This window comes from Mauremys mutica, chromosome 14, assembly GCF_020497125.1.
Source record: "Mauremys mutica isolate MM-2020 ecotype Southern chromosome 14, ASM2049712v1, whole genome shotgun sequence".
NCBI lineage: Eukaryota > Metazoa > Chordata > Testudines > Geoemydidae > Mauremys > Mauremys mutica.
In genome coordinates, this window is record NC_059085.1 from 30,807,492 (window position 1) to 30,830,920 (window position 23,429).

Below are 23,429 nucleotides of genomic sequence, written 5' to 3' on the forward strand. Positions count from 1 at the left end.
AAACCAAGCTTATCAGAGTGTGCAAGTCAAGTACTTTATTCTGGTCACTTTTTTAAACATGCTATCTTTAACATTCTGGGTGAGCATCTGGAAATAGTTGTTGTATTTTTATAAACGAATAGCAGCTAGACAGAATATCCAGACAAATAATTTGTTTAAGAAATGTTAACCTCTTTTACCTTTGAATTTACTCTCATGGACTATTGTGATTTCCTTGAATGCATTCAATAACTGATTTTATGTGATCAATATTTTTTAAAACTTTTTCATCATGAATCATTTATGCATATTAAAAATTCTCTTTCCCTGAGCATTTTGCTAGTAAAACTTCATTAATTAAATATTTGCAGATACCAAACACAAAAGAGGTGCAACTATCGCAGAAGCATTTTTTTTTAAATGGCAAATGAATATTTTTGTATAATTTATTTTGTTTTATTTACTTACTCATTTCTACTCTAAATATTCCACTATTTTGACCAGATTAATTTTAAATATAGTAAGAAACTGGTTAGCACCATTTCATTTGAGAGATTTGGTCACAGATTGGTATCCATCACTACCAGGACATTTTTTTTCTGATATTTACTCTATATTTTCCCTTTCTTAATTTAATCCTTACCCCCTTTTAGCATCATAAATAGTTTTCTCTGTCTGTCTTATAAACCCTCAAACATTTACATACGCTTATGATTTTGTTAATTGCTAAGCTGTTGGTATCATCTCTTAGCAAAGCTATAAGTGCCTAGCTTTCAAAATCCTTCTGTGGAAGTCAGTTCGTATAGCGCCTTGATCACAGTTGCTACTCTCCTTTGAAATCCTTCCAGTTCACCAATATTTTTCTCTTCTGTTAGTAAATGTGGTATATGATAGGCATTTTCCTTGTAGTAAAAGATAGATAGGGTGCATGAATGGATACATAGATACAGTAAGGAGAAGGACTCACAGAAAGGAGCAAAAGAGGTTGTTGGGTTTTTTTTTTAAGATTCATATTTTGCATGCTACTTGATTGTATTGGTTTATTCATTTCTGAAAACTTACCAAAGCTGTGAATATTTATTTAGTTCTGCTCCTAATAGTGTTTCTAATAGGGAATTATTTTGGTACAATGAAAGACATTTGTAAATGAAGCAGATAAACCCTTTGGCAGACAAGGAGTGTTTTGTTCAACACAAGAATTCTATTGTCCACTGCTTTAGTTGTCAAGTGCCTAGGGAACCCAGGATTTATGATGATGATACAATGGCCCTTTCAGTGCAAAATCTAAGAAGCTGTGAGATTCCGTTCCTCTGCTTTTCAGACTCTCTAATCTTTTTATCATGCAAGGACAATGCAGGATTCAGCTGCTTCTTGGGCCACAGGACTGCCCATTTAACATCAGGCATTGTGAAGTAATTACCATAGTGACAATGGATTTTTGCATCTAACCAGCAACACTTTCAAAATTTCTAGGGTTGTCACTTTGTATAACCCAACTGTTAAGACATGGCTTACTTTACAAAAAATAAAATAATCTTGTTAGGAGTTTTATTTAAAGTGCCAATATGTCAAATCCATTTGAAGAACAAGAACTGTTTATTGGTTGTTTATTGCAGTTTTCTTGTAATTATAATTGGACTTTGAACACAATATTCTGTAAATACAGCAGTTTTTTTCCAATGCATTAGTGGGCCTTTTTCTTTATTTATTTGGGGTGGTTGGTTTTGTTTTTTTGTTTGATTTTTCCTATAAACTGCAGATCTTGAATATTCTGTTGGAAAACAATGTAGCAATGTAGCTAAAATGTTTACAATGGAAAAAATAACAAATACAAATATATCAAGAAATATAGGTAATGCCTGTTGCATACATATAAAGATTACTAAAATAAGCTATGCTCTGTGCTTTTTATACTGATATTCTAGATGAGAACTGTACAGTTGCTTTCCATCATTTTGTCATGAAAAACATTGATCATAGTGTTTCTCATTCCTTCCCTGAGGTGAAAATGCAGATTTACTTGCTATTTGCTACACAGAATGATCGGTATTAGTAAGAAATATTGATTTGAAACCCATGTACCCTGCATAAATGCTGTGTTACTGGTAATGGAGCTCTTGTTTGACAGTTAAACTATCTTGTATATAGGAGGGTTTTGAATCCCAACTCTATTCACCCTATATAAAATAAAAACTAGGTTTTAAAAATTGATGACATGCAGGTGTGTAACTGTGTGCCGAGACTGAAACCCATGCACTTCCAACTCCATGGATACAGATCTTCCAAAATGCAAGATAACCTTACCTGGGCACTGCTTTGGTCCTATAAAGGCAGCCGTGTACATTTTGAGCCATATTAGCAAATTATCAAAATGGAATAATTTAGTCCCTTTCCAATGTTATTCCTTTTCTGTGCTTCATTTTTGTGTAATTTAAACACAAATGCAAAGACAAGAACTTTATTTGTAAAAAAACCCCATGTATTTAAAGAGTGTGATATGTACTTCACAATAAACAGCTTGTCTACATAATGCATTTTCATGAATCAAGCTTTTAGCATATTAGTTATTGAATGATTGCTCACTATATAGCATCATCCATAGCTTACATTTGTTTTCTATCATATAATTATTTAGAGCTCTAGTGAATATTTTTACAATAATTAATTAATTTAACTTATTCTGTTTGCAAAATATCCATGAGCAGATTGTGCTTTCCTAGGATTTATTCATAATTTGAATTTAGTTGGTGAACATGTTTTCCAATTTTTTAAATCTATAGATTGATCATAAATATCTGAAACTGTAAGTTGAGTTGGTTACCAAAGTTGTGATTGGCCAGATGAGTTGCATGTTTTTATTTCTGTTCTCTGATGGGATTAGTGAGAAGCATTTCTGGTGTGAATATTTATGCGAGTGCAAAATTTGTTATCCATGAACACGTGCATGCAACTTAAATTAGCTCTAACATTTTTTTGCCAGTAAAATTTGATTGCTCTACTGTGGTCGGAAAGCAAACACAAAAGGAGAATGCAAACATAGCTGAAGGAAATTTATTTTAAAATCCCAATGAATATTCATAGTGTTTTTGCATTATTTACCCAGCTCTGATATTTAGAAACATGTTTGTAATCATATTAACACACATTATAGAGTATTTTGTAATAATTTTCCTAAAAGTTTTCATTTAATTTTTGGGTACTTGGATAATGAAGATAGAATGCAATCTAGTCTGACTTCCTAGGAGTGTTCATTGGTAGCAGCCTAAGGGGCTGTTAAAGTATCTGGTGGGTATCAGAAGCATGAGCCTCAGTATAATCTCCTATCACCACCTAGCCATGATCCAAATAGCTATGTTTTTTTATCCATTGTAGCTCTATGTGGCAACATCTTTTGAAAAGTATAGCCTACTTAGGGCCTGATCCTATGAGCTGCTGACCATTCAGAGTTAAGGGCTCTCTGCATCTCCAGGGAAGTGTTCAATGCTTTGCAGAGCTGGCAGACTTGCATGGGCTCCTTTAATAATCAAAAGGAACCCCCATGTACATGCACTATATTTGAAATACTCATTCAAGTACAATATTGGCAAAACTCTTACCGGTTGCGAATACATTCTGGCTACTCTGTGGATGGAATACAATTGCCCAGAACCTGGGATGTGGTGTGCCTGGTCTTTGCTGCATATTCTGGACTTAAAGCCAGAATAGCGAGGCACAAAGACTTACTTCATTATAGAGGGACCCTGCTGCCTTCCCGCCCCCCATCTGCTTCCATACTGCTGGCACAGAAGGCTAAACTCCATGGATCCCTGACTGCCCTATCACCACCTTGGGCCATTAGCAGGTAGTGTAATTTAGAGTAACATTTAGGCTTCTTTGAGGTACATCAGGAGACTGGCCCAGCATTTAGCCAGCCAGGTCTGGAGAGCACAGAGGCCATCTTCCTCAGCAGTGCTCATAATCCTAGGGTAAAATGCAGCTCCTGAACCAATGTATTATTTTCACCACAAATATAAAATATTCACAGGAAAAACAGCATGTGAGCAATTCATTTCATTTAGTTTTAATGCTGAGTCCTCTACACAAAATATTTCAGTTGCTTTACAAAAAAGAGAAACCTCTATTAATGGATCACAATCACTGGCGGCTCCAGGCCCCAGCACGCCAAGCGCGTGCTTGGGACGGCATGCCGCGGGGGGCGCTCTGCCGGTCGCCGGGAGGGCGGCAGGCAGGGTGCCTTCGGCGGCATGCCTGTGGAGGGTCCGCTGGTCCACCGGAGCCGTGGGACCGGCGACCGGCAGAGTGCCCCCCGCGGCATGCCGCCGTGCTTGGGGTGGCGAAATGTCTACAGCCGCCCCTGATCACAATTATATTACACTTATTTTATTATTTAAATATTTAGCAAACTGAAGTCTGTAAAGACAAGGAAAGAAAAGGTTTGAACCATAGAAGCAGAAAATTGTATTCTTGTAGAAATGGGAACTTAGTTTTCTAATGAGTAATTCAGCTTGTTGGGGACACACAGGGTCATTCTACTCCCCACATTATATCTGTGCTATCCCATTTATTATAGTCAGCGTGCACTGGAATAACAGAGTTATTATCTCACACTGAAATACTTAATAATTATTACCAACTGCATAACAGAAGCTTTGAGAATATAAGATGCAGCACCCTTTGATCATCTCTTAGTAATAGTCACTGAGTAATGGAGTAATAATCATGTGTTCATTCTCTGTAATGTGGGTGTTTTATCTAACTCCTGTTTAAGGCCCTAGCGTAATAGGAACATGATGATGATGATGATGCAACCAACCTGTCTGTGTGGTTGGACATTGATATGTGTGTGGAGTCCCACTGACTTCACTGGGATTCTACATGAGTGTAAGGAAGCCTTGGTTGGATCCCTTTGAAGGATGGAGCCCTACTTTAGTACTAGTTTAATATTTAATAATTGTAAAGTGCTATTATGAGGCTTTGATAATTTTAATGTAAATTTTACTGAAAGAGGTAAACAAGATATTTAAAAAAATTCAAAACAGGTTTATAGAATTTTATGGAAAACTTGAGGAAGATACCTCTGCTATTCTCTCCTGTTCCAGCCAGATGGTAAGTAGCATACTGCAGATATCAGTCAACAGGTGTATACACACAGCCATAAATATCTAGAATACTGCTGAATCAGACTGTAGGTGCTTGCTGGATAAAAAGGCAGCATTCATATTCTGTTGAGGGCAGATTCTGTTGAGGGACATTGAAATATTTCTTGTACGAGTAGCTTTCCATTGTAAACTAATGTAATCATCCTCCATCATCTTGGTTAGTTTCATCATTTGATGTAGGTGAAAGATATGGGGCCTAATCTGAGAAATTTTCCAGAGCGCATACAAATTAAGGACCATAACAATTACTGCATTTAATATTAAATTGTGTCTCCTTCAACATAAACACCACAGTGCAAGGCAGTTCCAGCTGGCTGCTCAAAAGGTGACCTACAGATATATTTCAGGAACACAAATCCCAATTTTAATTCTATTTATTTAAACCAGGATAATTGGGCCCAAAAGTCCAGTCCAATTGTGCATTGGACTTTAGAACAAATGGGTGAAACCTCTGAGTTTAGAGACGGACACCATAAGCTGTGCTCACTGAGTTCAGGAGGTGCATTTTAACTCTCCAAGGAGTAGAAGAAATGTTAGGAAAAAACTGTGTGTGATGAGTGCCCTTAGGAGAAGGCTGATGCATCGCCTTCCAAGAGAAAAAAAAGGGCGAACATTGTGGAATCCTTCAATTATTCAACTGAAAACCCTGAGGAGCTCTTTTAGGTGCCTGAGACTGTATGTGTCTGTAGTGAATAAATTTTATAGCACCTTTAGAATGGCTTAGGTCTGTAAACTCCTGTTTTGGTTTTGGTTTTTAATTCCCAGCTACTTTTATTGCTCCTATTTAGTTATTAAGTGTTAGAACAGGAATATTCGTGCCTTCCTTCACTTTGTGATTACTTGTTCCTTATAAATGTAAACTGTAAAGTGGAAAGGGAAGTAGCTGAAAATAACTGGTTTTAAATACCAGGCTATGCTTCCATCTATATGTATGTGTGTGTGTGTGTGTGTATGCTTGGAAGGATTAATTTTTTATAGGTAAATTTTGGTAAACGTCAATTTCAAAGTACACACACATAAACCAGCAAAAAAGTATTTCCTTCAATAATAATCAGAATATAAAGATAGACAAAGAAGGAAGAATGCAGCTTGAGAACTTAGTTTGATTTAAGGATATTTATATATTTTGACATGATATTCATAATTTGTGTTTTAAGTTATAAAACTTTTTGAATCTCAATGTCTGCTGTCATTACATAATTAAGGTCTGACCCTCCCATAATTTTCTTCAACTGTGAAAATTTAAATAAATAAAAATAGAAAAAAATGCTTAAAAATAAACATCAAAATATTCTGTCAAATTTATTTTTAAAAAGTGGAATTCTGACAAGCCTAAGTATATAGCAGCAACAAGAAGATAACCTGTAGGCTTGGAAATTTAGTAGAAACAAAATATACATTTTGCAAAGTACACATTATAAAATAATGTGGTTTATAGGCCTGAAAATAAAGTTAATTTTCTTGTTGTATGAAGGAACCTCCCAGGACCACCGACCCAAGGAAAGATGTGCTCCATAAACCTGCAAAACAGGAGAGCCACCCTCTGCCAATTTTCACATTCCCAATACAACTGTAACTCTTATCATGGACATATAGTTCTACTACTCTAGAGACAGTTTCCCCTTTTCCTTATTCTGTCACAATTCTAAACTATCTGATTTGTAATATGCACTTAGAAATGCTGGAAGCACATCTTGTTGGCTGATGATACCTGACATGTGACTGTAGCTGGGTTGTTGTTTTTTTCCCCCATACAAGTGTCTCGCTCTGGATAATGTTCCCAGAGCATATTTTCTTTCATGAGATTATATTTGTCTAGGAGGTAGAGAGAAAGATGTGAAGGGATATTGACATGGCCTCCAGCACTTTAATTATGGGAACATTCTTCCAATAATAGGTCTATATGGGTAAAAGTTACTTGTAAATTCTATCCCGGCCTATAGATATTCTTCTGTCTCCAAAATCCCATTGAGCTGTTGGGGTAACATAAAGTTAGCATTTGTTGTTTCCTTGTTTGTTTTCCCCCTGTTATTGTGACTGTAATGTTGCATTTGATTTCAAATGAACTTTTCATTCTTTGCAGCAAGAGCTGAAATATCGGATACGTGGCAGCACAAAACTTTAATCTGCATTGTCAACACAGACTCATTAAGTGGCCATTCAAATGGGTGGAATATGTTACGTAAATTGGCAACAAGTTTCCAGTGGGTGAAGGTGAGTAAGACGTCTGACTTCATGAGCTTATAATTGACAATTTAGGTATATGTTGCTCTCTTTCTGTTGCTCCATAGATACACTGTGGCATGTCAACAATTAGTAACCTCTTGTTTAAGCCAATTTGTTCCCAGATTTTCTCAAAGTTTTCATAGGGTGGGTCCACTGGTCTTCAGTGCCACTCAGAGAGCTGGTGCCTTAGGACACTGAGCATCTTCCTGTGTTTATCCTGTAACACACTGTTTGACAAGCTGCACTATTCAGATCATGCTCATTTATGTTTATAACATCATAGCTCTTCTTAAGGACACACACAAACGAATTTAGCACTGAAAGGGTTGGGGTAAGCTGTAGTCAGGAATTTTCCAAAACAATGAGAGTAACCATATTACATTAATCCAAAAATGGGCTCTGTGTTGCTGTTTTTCTAAGTCTGCATGGATGAGCAACTTCTGTATTTATTTTTCACCTGTACCATTTCATGTAATGTCACTAATCTTGAAACAGCCATTCATACTTGTGCTGCAAAAGGTTTTGTTGTTCACTGTGAGGCTTAACTGAAAAATGCTGCTGAAAATGTGGAGACAGGGTGATAGGGGTAAACCTCAGACTTCAAAAAATTGTTCTATTATTCTTCCTCCATAATTTTATTATCAGCCTTTAACCTCTGCTTTTCTGATCTACCAATGAAACAAGGGATTCCTCAGAGGTGAGAATTCTTAGACAGAAATATCCATTATCTTCTGTAATGGATCAATTATCAAATCAGTAATAAATAACAGATAAATAGTGTCATTTATAGCAGCATCAGATGTAAGATCCCTTTTGAATTGTGATGTTTATAAAAAGTCTACAAGACTGTGACATTAAAGCTCTGAAGCTATCTGATTAATTTACATATTTTTATATTCAGTACACTGAAGTCCTGCTTGACAGATACTTCATTTCTGTGGAAATGTCCTTGAATGATGATGATCTAATTTTTGGCAGCCAAATGGGCTAAACACTACAATATCCTTATGAACAGCTACATGGATGTGCATGTCCAACATTTGCTGAGTCATTTAGGTGTAGACTGCAGCAATTAGTATGAAGTTGCAATAGAATGGTTTCAACTGTTAAACTGACACCACTCCACTTAATTTCTTTAGGAAATTTATAGGACTCTTCACCTTCAAACTAGGAAGAAGCTATTCTATATATTTGTCTAACACACTTCTTATTTTCTTATTCATTAAAACTCAATGGCCAAATGTTGCCATCCAGACTCAGTACTTAGTCAGGCAAAATTCCTAGTGAAGTTAGAGTTTAGCCTGAGTAAGGGCTGCATGATTTGCATGCATGCAAAAACCACCACCACCAAACAAACAAAACCCCCAACCTTGTCTTAATTACGGGCCCGAATCTTCTCCCCTGCTCATCAGTGGGAGGTAGGCCACTGATTTAGTGGGAAGGCAGATTGGGCTCTCTATGCACATTTATGCCAGTAGCTTAACTTTAGTGTTCACATCACTAAGGTTCTGAATAAAGCCTAATCTGCTTTCTTTTCAGTTTGGCACCACTTCTCATTTCTGGCTTCTTAGACTAGTCTAGGCCTAGCCCTGCTCTTTTCATTCTTGGCTCAGAGCTACACTCACAAGCAGATTTTATTTTAATAACAGTCTTGGATGGGGACAAAACGCCAGCCACGTGTGCTTGGGAAAAGTAAAGATGAAACTTAGAACTGCTAATGTGGGGCCCAAATCTAAATTAACTCAAATTAAGCAATATCTTACACTGAAAGCTGCCCCATTGGTTTCGCTAAGTGCTTTTCCATTTCAGAGTTAGGGGAAGTTAGAGATGTTATCATTTATGAAAGACTTCCTGCACCGTGATTTTAGGATGTCCACTGTAAGGTCTTTGCATTGTCTCTCTGTAAAGGGAGCTGCAAAGAGAATGAACAAACACAGCTTTTGTTGATTGTCATGTAAACCCATGTGTCCAGATAGTTCTTAAATTCTCTGTTTCATTTTGGAGGATTTTTTTCTTAAATAATTTCACTCCTGCTGCGTCTATTCAGAAATGCAGTATCTAAATCAGTGTTTCCCAAACTTGGGAGGCCGCTTGTGCAGGGAAAGCCCCTGGTGGGCCGGGCCAGTTTGTTTATCTGCCGCTTTCGCAGGTTTGGCTGATCACAGCTCACAGTGGCCGCCATTCGCTGCTGCAGGCCAATGGATGCGGTGGCCAGTACGTCCCCCGGCCCATGCAGCTTCCAGCAGCTCCCATTGGCCTGAAGCAGCAAAACGCGGGCAGTGGGAGCCGTGATCAGCCGGACCTGCGAACGCGGCAGGTAAACAAACCAGCCTGGCCCGCCAGGGGCTTTCCCTGTTCAAGCGGTGATCCCAGTTTGGGAAACACTGATCTAAATCATTAACAGTAACCAAGGTAAAATATGCATGTACAATTATGATTATTGAAACAAAGCAGCAAACTGGAGCTGTAATCAGTGTAGTCACATAATGCAGACCTGGCCCACTCTGCCTGGGGACTGGCTTTCCTCTTCTGCTCTGCAAATCAGTTAGGGTGACCACCTTTTAAAAATGCAAAATCGGGACACATGCAGGATCCTGCCCCTTTCATGGCCCTGCTCCTCGTCTTCCCCCTGAGGCCCAGCCCCCTAGACAGACCAGAAGCCAGAGCCAGGTAGTGGTAAGAGCTGCCCAGGGAGCAGCATATTCCAAAGACCCTACAAAAATGAACTAATGAATCTTCACAACTCCATTGTGAGGTTGGGGGCTCTCATTATGTTTATGTCATCATTTTAAATACTACGGAGTCCCACTTATCCAATCTAATTGGGACCGGGAACAGACTGGATAATCAAAAATTCAGATAGTCCGGAGAATGGGAAAGTGTGATGCTGCAACGCTATGTAGTTGCCACAGGCGAGATCACCTGCTTTTGGACCTGGGTACACTGGTTCTTCGGTTAATACACAGAGCCAGATAATGGAGTGTTGGATAAATGGGATTCTACTGTATGTCTATATCTTGTACCAAATTCTCTGATTTCTTAGGGCAGTTTTGTGTCAGCCTTCCATCAGAAAGCTGCCCTAAAGCCATCATACGTGACACTGGAGTATTTTTCCAGTATCGTGGACTCCTCTGCACATATTGAGAAACTGTAGGGTCTTCTGTGCCACATTCATTATGGCTATGCACGTATCTTGTGGTTATGTAAATCTGTGTGTAATTCAGATGCATCTTCCAGAGTCCTGACTAGTTGCCATTGGTGTTGCTTGGTTTGGTTCTATTGGCTATAGATTTTCCTGTTCATTTTTGCATGTCATTAATTGGAATTATGCACTCACATTTCAAAGAGAGAGGGCAGTGGACACACTTGAAATGTTCCTTTCCTTTTGAAGGGAAGATTAAATTAGTTTGAGAATAATTTCCTGAAATTAAAGGCCCTAACCTGTGTTCACTGAATTCACTGGGATTCTTTCATGCCCCAAATGGAGAATATTGGTAAAACCAATAGTATCTCTCACACTGATAGAAAAAAATTCAGTACCCCCACTATATTTATGAATTCACTGTTCTAATATAAAGCAGGCAGGTCACATATACATCTTTTTAGTGCTCATATGTATTGTAAACTGTAGACTGTGACAGGAAAAAAACAGAGGGTTCCAAACGTATGATCTTGTCAGAAAATAGTTTCACATCTTTTTGGTACGAGTGCCACATGATAAAAAGGCCAGATTTCAGATATTTAAACTGTTCACCCTCTCATAAGTGTTAGCAAATTTGAATGTGACCTAACGTATTCATACATAATACACTGTGCCTCTCACAATCTGCTTCACATTACACACAAGAAAATCCCATGTTTACCCTTCTGTTTTTTAATGTAACAGTAATTTACATAGTTTTCATAAACCTTTCTTTATGAATTCTCATGAGTCAAGTCTAGGGAGTCTAGTTCAATATTCTGAGCTGCCGTGTTTGGAGTATTTAAGTAAGAGTCTACAGAACCCTCTAACACAAAGGCAAAGATATATCCGTTAATATATCCAGCACATATTTAGACACACGCTGTCCAAATGTAGTCATCTATATTCAGTATATAAAGAAAAATCTCAATTACATAAATACTTGTCATTTAGGCAGAATTAGGTGACTTCAGTTGTATATTAAGGGTATGATCCAATAAAACATCGAAGGACATTAGTAACTTAAGTCATGCAAATAGTCCAGTTGACTTCATTGGAACTGCTCACGTGCTTCTTAGCATATGCACAATATGCCTCAGGTGGCACATGATCAGCATTCATCACCAAATTTCATCCTCTGGGCTTGGTATTGACTGGGAGTATGATATGAATGCTGATCCATGCCCTCCTCCCCTCCCCCCTTACAGTTCAACACACATGAAAAAGTCTTGCTGGAGCAAGGCCTATTGACCAGGTTTTCAAAAGCATAAATTGGTTTATGCCAATTCCAATGTGCATGCACTGTTTGACAAGTTGGGATCTAAATGTGCAAACACTGACATAGGCGTTGCTTGGGCTAAAGTAACGTCTTTGGAAATACAGCTAAAAGGGATATGGGACAATTTATTTATCTTGTTTGAAGCATTACGAAAGAAAATATCAGTAGCATAATTTTTCTATGTGAAGCAAAACCGCAAAAAACATGGTGAGAAGAAAATATGTTCACATTACATTGTTTCTCACAATCATGTTAACTCCTACTAGGGCTGGGTGAGATTTTTCTGTGAATGTTATTTTTTTTTTTTAGATGGAAAATGTTATTTCTGTTACATTGATATTTTCCACAGTGAAATGTTGGTTTCGCCCCACATTTTTAGATTTTCTGTTGAAAAAATTAAATCAAAATATTTAACTTTAGGTCAGGTTGACCAGAAACTAAACAGTTTGTTTCAAATCATTTCAAAACTGATCTCAGCATCTGCCTGAGCAGCCGCAGTGCCTTCTGTGAGTTATAGTTTTGCATGTGTCATGTTCCCAGTGTCTTCTGGGCTGGGATCCCTGATTGGACATCATCTCCTATTATGCACTGCAAGCATAGGACTACCATGATGCATTGCGGTGGCTGAGTCAAAGAGGGAACCCACAATGCTTCATAGGAAATGAAGTCCAGGTAAGGAGCCTGACCCCTCAGGGAGAATGGGGACATGGGGCAACTAAACTCTTCTGCCCATCAGGCTGCACAGCAGCATATCCAAGTCAAAATATTTGTTTTTCAGACAAAAAAAATGAAAACTCTTTTTTGGGGCATTTATTTTATTTTTGACAAAAAAAATCAAAGTGTACAGAAAACAAACACTTTTTATAAAAAACAAACAAACCTTGTTTAATCAGAAATCAAATTTTCTGTCAAAAATGTTTCTATGGAAAGTTTTCAACCAAGCCTACTTATTTCATTACATAGTTTATTGGAAAAAGCTAACTTCAGCCTTTACTATTGGCAAACTAATGTTTCCATAATGGTCCCTTTCAGATTTCAACAATGGATAGTTTCAAGAAATAAATGATGTCATTATATAGTGAAACACATGCATGATATACTGATACTATTAATATTACCCAAGACTAGATAATAAAGAAATACTGCTCCAAGCCATCCATGAACTAGAAAAATATGATCAAAGAAAAATGAAATGAAAGCTATGCATCTTGCACCATGTCCTAAAGGGAGGAAGTCATGTGGTCTAAGAGACTGCTAGAAGTGATTTCTAAAGCATAGAGCAGCCCCTCCTTATCACCAAGATTGCACTTAGTCCCCAAAAGCTCAGGCCCAGGGACTCTCAGTAGAAATATGTCCCATCCAATCATAACTGCTGTGGTAGGGCATAGAGAGGGATGATTTCTCAGAGTCTGCCATGTCCTCAGCCATTTAGGGCTTCATAGATAATAAACAATACCTTGAATTGCTCCTAGAAGCTAATTTGCTGCCTCAAGCATGAAACTTTGCTTCATATTAGAAAGAACACTACACACTGTACTGCATGTACATTTAATTCACTTGAGACATTTACCAAGACCAATTATTGCATTGTTAGTCATAGTTAAAGAACAACTTCTTTAAAATATATTCAGGAATCTTTCAGAAATACACACTAATAGACCTTACAAACCCCGTGATATTTGCAGTCTTACTAATTTGTAAATCATACATTTCAGGGATTGGTAAAATCTAATAGAATGCATTTCTGAAATAGGATTTTCCCACTTGATTCTTGACAACCTGCATTTGCAACCATTCAGCTATTTTATTTTGAAACGGCTTTTCAATTATATTCTAGTGCTGTAGGGAAAAGGTTTTTGACAAAGGCACGACATAAACCATTTATACTGCAGCTCCATCATAGTTCCCATAGCTAAACTAGACTGGACAGTTCATTAAAAAGAAAAATTAATAGCACAAGGGTTGCAGGGAAACAATAACAGATGATGACTGGCCTGTGGCAGCCCACTGAATTCATGTAGTGGGATAAAAATGATTCCCCTAGCTCATAAATGAAGGTTTGTTCCAAGGTTTTAGGCAAAGCCTGTCCATCTAGTCCTTTGCAAGAAAAAGCTGTATGTCTGAGATACCTGAAAGGTCCATAAAAGTAGTATTTTGGAACTTCTACAAAAGACTAATATGTAGCTTTTACCCTAATAGAAATTACATATTTCATTAAACTTTGAAAACACAATAATAAACATAATGTATGTTGGAAGTGAATATATTAACCAAGAAGAGCTAAACTGTTAATTGGATGATCCCCTGTGAACACCCAGAGCAAGTGGGAAGGGAATAGGCTCAGTCATGGCTCCATCCCCTCACTCATTGGCCAGTGCAGTAGAAATATATTTCAATAGGAATAAATGAGTGTTGTCACAGCAGTGCTGTGAACTCCATTTTCAAAGGAAATTTCACATAATATAGATTCTATGATACATTGACTGTCATTTTAGGTTAAGGGACACAATCTTCTACTGAAGGCAGTTGGATTTTGGAAGGGCCCAAGAAATTGAGCCTAATTTGTGTTGAAAATGAAATATAGGAATGTGTAATCTATAAAAAGGTTGTTAAGTGAGATTAACAAATTATCCATGAGGTGGTGTGTGCCTTCTGTGTGGGGCAGATGGCTGGTGGGCTCTGCCATGAGTATTGGCTGGAACCACTGCCACCCCCACCCTTCCAAAGACAACATAATTATCAGAAGAGATCATTTGTAACCACACTCTCTGATACTGGAGACAAATGATTTCTGGTGGAAAGCCATGTATTTCTGCTTCTCCTCTCTTGTGTCTGGTACCATGACTGCGCACAGGCTCCAACAAGAAGGATTACTGAGAGGCCTCCTAGCCAACCTGATTTGTTTGAATGGGATAAGATCAACCTTTACTATGATTATGAGTATTATTTATTAATTGTATATGTTGTTTGGGGTTATAGTGAACCAAACAGATATACTGCCAGCTAAAAAAATAAAAATAAAAAAGTTACTCTTCTCTCTGAGTTCTGCCTACTATAGTTACAGGTGTCACCTAAGATTACTAGAACTGAATTAACTTGGAAACAAGGAAAAAAAATCCCTATATTTGTCAGTTTGTTAGTGTTGTGCAAATAATCTCATTTGGGGCACACTGTTCTTTTGTTGATTTCCACGTTCAGGGGTGAGATGCTAACTGCAAATCTTGCTACTTTGTTGGTTTTTTTAAATTTTCACAGGGGCTACTGCTCCTTTCTCTCCTACCTAAAAACACAGGAGAGAAAAACACTATTCCAGGAGGCTCCCTTTCTTTTGATGAATCACAATGCACAAATTGTTCCAAGGATAGCACAACAGAGTCTTTGTTAGCTCTATCACTGCACACCCAATAGCCCAGCAGTTAGTGCTGCTCTGCTGCATTCTTGCAGCATAAACAAAACAATACAGTATTCAAGGGGCCTGCAATGGACTTTACTTGAGCTGCTGAGTCCCTCTCTTATTCAATTATATCCCTTTAGCAAGTTATGATTATTTAAAAGATGCGTTCTTGTTTAATAAATGTAGAAGAAATACAAAAATATTTTAATAGAGAAACTTATCAGTAGAGAATAGAAAAAAGAACATTTCTTTTAACGCTGTATTAAAAAAAAGTGTAGAAAATGCCCAGTGCTGTTAGGATATCTTCATATGTGCTCTTTGGTGGCCCTTTTCTTACTCAGGTTAAACTCTCATTTAAATGTTGAGGGGCTACAGAACTGGGCCCTAAGAAAGATTCGTTATGGCAGAATTAGCATGTACCATTGTCATGAACCTGCAGTGTAGGTCACTTTAATAACAGTTACTTCATTAAAATATTTCTGTGTATTGCTTTGGGGGGAAATAAAGTCACTGAGGAGACAGACTCTGATAAAGTTACTCATGAATAGAATTGTATGAGGAGTCCCTCTGAAGACAGTGGGTTTCAGAATCTGCGTAAATGAGAAAACATCAAAAGTATAAATATAAGATATCATACTATTCACTTTATTTGCATCCCTCACATTCACTTATTGCGTTCAAATACAGAATCTGCTTTCTCTAAAGTACATGAGATTGTGGACAGTCTACAGCAATGTCGTTTGTTCTGATGACGTAGAATTACTATTGTATCTCTAAGGTATAAAACTGAGCTGTGAAATTTTAACAAGCATAATTTGCTGGTGGAAAAACAATTATTTTTACACTGTTTAATTAAGGCCTGCTTAATGGGTGGGCAAGTGAACACTTACTTGTGCATCCTCATTGTTCCAACATCATACATTTGAGTCAATTTGTTTTACGGATGAAAAGAGTATCTTGGTCTATTTATCTCTAGGTAAAGAAGGTTGTATGAGGTACATGTACATATGTGTATATTAAGTCTATCTAAAATATAGATAGTAGTGATGTTGCAGCCATGTTGGTCCCAGGCTATTAAAAAGATAAGATGGGTGAGGAAATCTTTTTATCTTTTTTTGGGGGGAGTGGGGGGGAGCGGGGACTAACTTCTGGTGGTGAAAGAGACAAGCTTTTGAGCTTGCACAGAGCTCTTCTTCAGGTCTGGGAAGGGTACAATGGTTTCAAAGCTAAATAAAAGTTTGAACAGATAAGGAGTTAACACGTTGCAAGAGACCATTCCAGGTGAAATGTGAAGTTATATAGCTGTATAAATCTGTATATTTTAGATAGAAAAGGTAGGTGAGATAATATCTTTTATCTTGTAATACAGGTTTTTGAACTACACAGAGCTCCTACCTGAAGTAGTTATACCTTGTATATCTAATATATACATATATAGATTGGGAAATGTGAATTATAAATATAAATGAATATCTTACCTACATAGAAACTATGGGATATCTTTAAGGATTGAGGAAGTGAAGTGTGATAGTGGAGACTACATTGAACAAGCCAGGTTAAAAGAACTATATCAATACACATCTAAATGTAGCCAGAGACAGTCTTGAGTCCAAATGGTTTGGTGGAATGTAGCTGTTTTCTATTGAAGTTGCAAGCCATTCTACTTTGGTTTGCCTTTGGGTACCCCAACAATTGGTGGCTTCCTTTGTCTTGCATATTGGCATAGAGTTAGCACAATATTTGACTGTATGGACACTATTCTGAAAGTCCCCAAAATACTCCCATCTATAGCCAGTCTTATCTCTGTGAAAAATTAACTGTTGATTCTCACATGTTCATAAAGTTCTAAGGACAGTCCTTATGTCTTTTAGTACAGAAACTTACACTCCAGCTGACAAATTAAGTAAAAATCAGAATAAACCCTAACATCTTGCACTGACTTGGTGAAAGCTGTCTAGGGAATCTCCCATATATTTAAGCTTTTACATCATGTCTGCCATGTGATTATATACTTCTAAATGTATCCAAATCCTCCCTCCCAAAGCTCCTTCTTTTACACAGACTTCTCAGTTTTTCTCTGTATCCCAATTGATATAGTTGACCATCTGTAGAGTACATTGTATACTCTTTAAGGCCTGAAACACCTTTTTGAACAAACTTAATTTATGGTGTTTATTAACTTATAAGCAGGCAATTCTGTAGTGCTTTTTCTCCTCAGCTGAGGAGAAACAAATTTCACAAGTACCTTTGTGAGTTAAGTTAAAACAGTTGTCCAACTACTAAAAGAAGATAAACTGAGACATAAAGAAACTAAGTTATTTGAAAAAGGCCATCCAGCAAGTCAATGGAAAAGCCACCATTACAGCTCAGGAATTCCTAAATCCATGCTTATTCCATTTCATGCACTTCTGAGATGACTCTTCACATACTCCTCTGTTCTGACATTATATTTCTTTAGAATATTTTGTATAAAATCACTATTCATAATCTGAAATCAAAGTTTGGGTTCCAGTACTCGTTCAGTGAAAGTCGAGAAAAGCCGCAGGTCCTTTCATTAGAATTTTAGCTCTCATCTTTGTCCTTCCTGCAAACGTGTCTGAGAATCACAAGGACTCCTAGTAATTCACTGAAATCTCAATAAAGTCACTTTTATTCTGGAATAGAATGTTCACACAGTGGCATTATTCTCCCAAAATTATGCTAGAATAGCTATTCTGGTCAATTTCCCCCATGTAGACAAGACATAAGGGTAAACAGTAAATGCAAGTAAAATGATGAGTTTGTGCTATCTCTTGGTCTTTAATGGGAAGGCATTTATATTGTATCGTATTATGTATTGTATTAGATTCACCACTGAGTTATGCTTCCACCATAGTAACCCAACTACAGAAAGATTCTTTGAGAGATGGTGTGGGGAGGCAAGGTGCCCAGGGCTTCTACTCTACTAGGAGTCCTATAGCTGACCCAAAGTGGGTGGCACTAATTGGGGAATAGCAGGCTAAGCACTGATTCAGCACATCCCTAGCTACTCTCTAACTGCCATGGTCTGAATGGACTCCCCACAGCAATGTTAAAACTGCCCTCTAATGGCAGAATCGTAGGTCCATACTTACCCGCCGGGTCGACGTGGAGAGTTCGATTTCTCGGAGTTCGAACTATATCTAGACGCGATAGTTCGAACTCCGAACGCGCTCCCATCGACTCCGGAACTCCACCACCGCAAACGGCGGTGGCGGAGTCGACGGGGGAGCCGTGGAGTTTGATCCCACGGCGTCTGGACAGGTAGGAAATTCGCGTAGCTGAAGTCGCGTACCTTAGTTCGACCCCCTCCCCGTAGTGTAGACCAGGCCTCAGAGAGGGTAGTGCTACAAACAGCACTCCTGCTGGTTCAGTTTCAATTAGCAGTTCATGAACTAGTGGAGGTACCTCAAAACTATTCATTTCAGCAGGTTGAAATAAGGAAAGGAGTTTGCCCGAAGTGCATACAGAATCAGAGAAATGTAGGACTGGAAGGGACCTTGACAGGTCACCCCATCCACAGAAGAAGGACTGTCTAGACCATCTGACAGGTGTTTGTCTAACCTGTTTGTAAACACCTCCAATGACAGAGATTCCACAACCTCCCTAGGTAATTTGTTCCAGTGTTTAACTACCCTGACTGTTAGGAAGTTTTTCCTAAGGTCCAACCTAAACTTCCCTTGCTGCAATTTAAGCCCATTACTTCTGTAGAATCATATAAAACTTCTATAGAATCATATAATGTAAGTGTTTTGATGGGTCTGCTCGTAATATTTAGCTTTTGAAGACATTCAGAATTATCCTTCATCTGGCCTTCGATTCTGACTTTCTGTCTCAATGTTTTATTTCGCATAAATCAAATTAGCTAGCAAGTAAAATTTGGGGGTCATTTTGCCTTTAGTTGATATGAGCGCTTAGTAAAGAAATACTCAGAGCTAGTTTAAAACCTGAACACAACATATAATTGGAAGTAACTTGACTTTAGTTGTTGGTCATTTTCCCCACTGGGCATCATCTATTATCACTTACTTACAGAATAGCAAACCATACTGAAACTAGAGTGAACCTAGGCTAGGGTTATATTGGATTTTGAGCACATAGTAAATGATGAGACTTCCACTTTACTCTGAGATGCACAAGTACACAATTATTATTTAAAATAAACTCTTCCAAGAGTGTAGTCATTATTTCAAATGACTCTATCAATCACTGAGTTCTTTAATAAGACTACCTTTCTTATGCTAGTTGTTTTCCTGCAGAGTTTATGCTTAAAAACAGACAGTCTGTGTCACATTTATCTCAAGCAGATCTCCCTAGGGCAGCAAGTAAATGTAAAACTCTGTTTACAACCATTTTTCATTTCCCAAGCCTTTTAATATCAGTCTCTCAGGCCTATTGCTATGTCATTCACTTTGTAATGTACTAAGTTGTCTTGTCTCTTTCACTGCTTGTATTGGGTACAGTGCTTGAAAATTTCACTCTCTTTGGATGACTACAAATTAAACTAAATTCAGAGGAAAATAATTTCCTTCTGTGCTGATATCAGAGGTAGATACTGAAAAGAAATATCACATCCTGTTAGTCAGGATGCTTACTTTTTCTCCTCCTTCCTACTGAATATTTTTTATTTCTAAAGAGCCACTGGTATGCATTTTGGTCTATGGTTTCCTGATATTGAATCTCAAAACTGCCAAAGGAAAAAATGGCTGCATTTCAAAAGCAATTTTTAGGAAAACCTAGGGATTATTAGGTTTAAACATCTCAGTAATTCAATACAGTGCTGTAAAACATAATTTAAAAATACAGAGCATTAAGGTTCCTTGCATAAATCTATACAGAATAATAACCTATGAAACGGCAAAGACTTATGTATATTATTATTTATTTGTATTACCATAAGCACTTAGGATCCCTACTCAAGGGACCGGACCCTATTGTGCTAGGTGTGGTACAAATAAAGAACAGAGTGAGTAGTCTCACTGAAGACAATGAGACTATTCACAGTGCATAAATCGTTGCAAGATTGGACTCCCAATATTGGGATTAAGACAATAATAATTTATGGTCTAATTCTGCAACCATTGAACTCAATGGAAGTTTTGCCACTGTTTCAGTTGTAACGGGCTGAAGTCTTCATAGATATTTTTATCTCCCAGTTACTAATAAATATGAAATATTGGAGGTTTTGGACTAAACATTCTTAGGGTATGTCTGCAGTAGAACTGGAAAGTATGAAGTCCAGCACAAGTAGACATACCTGTGCTAGCTCTGATTAAAAATTGACGGGTAGCCATGAGGGGCAGGAAAGGGCAGCTACCCAAATACTATCCTATCTGAGACAATAGGCACATACTCACAAGTTGCATGGTCGTGAGGTTTCCAAAATAACAAGGATTCATAAGTTGGTCTGACAGTGCAACTGTGTTTTAGAAAAGAGAGAGAATACATTTTACTGTGCCATTGTGCTATGCTACTTGAATCCGTATATTTTACTTTGCCTAATCAAAATTCTCAGCACAAGACCAGATTTACTGAGCTACCTTTATGTGACATTTTCTTTAACTGAGACAAAAGCAGGAGCTCAGAATATGTTTTCTGCTGAAGAAACCTTAAATTAAAAGTGAATACCTATCAATCGAAGTGCAGTGATACTTTCTGGTTACAGCTATTCCTCTTGCAACCTCATTTTCTTGCAGTAAGAATGGATAATCCTGTCAGTTTTCAAGAATTGTGTTTGTTTATTTAAATATCTTTAAAAAAAATTTAAAAATTAGCTCTAGGATCTTATTATTTGTATTATAGAATTAGTAGCGAGGATAAAAGCCAACCTCCTCCCCTCCCCTTAAAAAAAAAAACCACAAAATGAACTGACCACACCAGACCAATCCAGGATATATACATAATGAATCTTAATTAGTCATTATGTTTTATTGAGGGAGATGAGTTGAGGAATGCAGAATGGCTTATGTATAAATAAAATTACACCCCCCCCCCAACATGACCACATATACTTGGCCATTTTCATTCCTCAACTCATCTCCTGCAATAAAACATAAAGTCTAGTTAAGATTCATTATGTTCCCTAAAGATTAATACATTTGGGCTCTGTTTGACCACTTTGGTTTCCAGATTCAAATATGACACTAGCCCCATCCCATTTAAACTGAGAGACTATTAGTTTGAGTGCCTCTGATGAGTGCATCTGTGCGTATATCAAAGACAGAGACTGTCTCTTAGGTATCTAAGCCTCAGAATGTTTTGAGTTAGACCATGGAGTTGTCATGAGTCCTGACCAAGGGGCAGTGTAGAATTGCACTGCCACAGGAGAAGATGGGAGTCCGTGTGTGCCTGCTCAGCTATGTTGATGGGTGTGTTTGGGGAGGTGGAATTAAGGCCCCACCCATTCCCCACCTGTGCTCAGCCATTCTCTGCCTACCTGAGCAGTAGGGGTGTAGCATAGTCATAGCAGTTCTCCTGCTTGTGCTCTGACCCGCAATGTGGGTAGCCCATTCATACAAGGGGTAACTCATGTTCTTGTGCACATGACTCACAATGTGATGTACAGTTGAACCCTTGAGATTTTATAAACTGAAACCCTTAAACTCATCAGAAGATAATCTGGAGCAATATACTGTACTTGTTCAATCATGAAATGAGATATGTATTTGTTCATCTGACAGTACTAAAATTCTGCTATAACAATGCTAATCAAATTGTCAAAGTACTCTCTGGGGATTGAGAGAACATTTCTCTTTTTCACTAATTCTGACTAAAACAGAGAGCTCATTTAGCTGGGAATTCGTGAAATTTTACTCAAGGTTCTTGTAAAATTTCTCAAAATACTATCATCCATCATTTTGTCATTACAGTGTACTCTTGAATATACATTATCAAATGTATCCTGGAGGAACAATTACTTGTCTAGTGTGTCATGCAGAAGTTCTGGGCTAGACAAATCAAAGGAATTGTTTAGGCTATAATACTTTGACATATGGTCATTTAACAGAGGTACACATAGGAAGTAAGCTTGACTCTATTGGGATTATTTCTGCTATATATAGAAAAAAAATAAAGTTGGCTAGACATAACTTCAGAGACTCTGGTTTTGTCATTAAAATAATCTCTGCTGACTCCTTAGTTTTGTCTATGATTCATGTGTAAACAGTCAGCACAATTTTTGTCCAAGAAAGTTTGAAACTGATTTTTTTGGTGGGGAAAGCTGTCTTTTTAGAAAGAAAAACATTTTAGTGTGGTGGACTCAAATTGTCCTTTGTAACTCTAGGAAAGCACATTTTACTGCATTGAAGTTGCTCTGCTATAAAAGAGGGCAAAATTTGGATAGTGTTTTCAGTTTGGTAGTATTCAAAGTATCTACAATATAGTTAACTTTTTTTTAGATTGGCTATTCAATTTAAGAGTGGTATTGATGTAAGCAATATTGGGATAGCATTCGGACAGACCCTAAACTGGGTGATCAGGAGAAAGGAAGAATAGACCCCTTCTGCATTCAGCACCCTTTGCAAGAACATATCAGAATTACAACTGTGGGCTCTGGGGAGCACAGGGACTGCTCAGTTTATGCATTCTGGGGAGTATATTGCTCCAAAAGGGGAAGGACCGTGGCCCTATTCCAACCTTCCAGCAGCCCATGCAGTAGGTCTGTGGTACACAGGGGAGTACATTGCACTGGTAGAATGTGACTCAAGGCTTAAGGAGGATTAGTGCCTAATAGGCTCAACAGAGAGCTTTGTTTAAAGATATTTCTAATACAGTATATTTTTAATTTGCATTTTCAAAAGGGCTGAAGCCCAGCCTCCATTTTTATAGGTACATGTTTAATTGAATCAATCTGATTCTTTTTTCTTTTGTGATCATGCTGTTAGAAGTGCCTTTTAGAGAAGTGTTCCTCTCCATGGCTCAGGCAGACCTCACTATGTGTTAGATATTTGCAATACATGATATAAATTATTACAAGTTTTTAAGTTTTATCTAGTAAAAGCAAACCACGCCTGTTCATTTGTTGACATAGGGTTATTTTCTGATTTAACAGTGTGAGATAGCTGATTAATTCTTGTTTCTATGTATTCATGAATCTAGCATTCAGTCTCTAAAAAAAATCAGAATTTTCTTGTTAGCAGTTAAAATTTACTATCTCCTCAGAGATCCATCTTGTCCCAAACCTTGTTATAATAT

At 37.6% G+C, this 23,429-nt stretch overlaps 1 protein-coding gene across 1 annotated transcript in view; it reads left to right on the plus strand.

Moving 5' to 3' along the window:
* Nucleotides 1-23,429, plus strand: part of CDH11 (cadherin 11) — a 102,774-nt gene that overhangs the window by 48,630 nt on the left and 30,715 nt on the right. The window contains exon 2 of the mRNA XM_044987397.1: nucleotides 7,222-7,352. The gene's annotated coding sequence lies outside the window, so the exon portion shown is untranslated. The remainder of the gene's footprint in view (nucleotides 1-7,221; nucleotides 7,353-23,429) is intronic.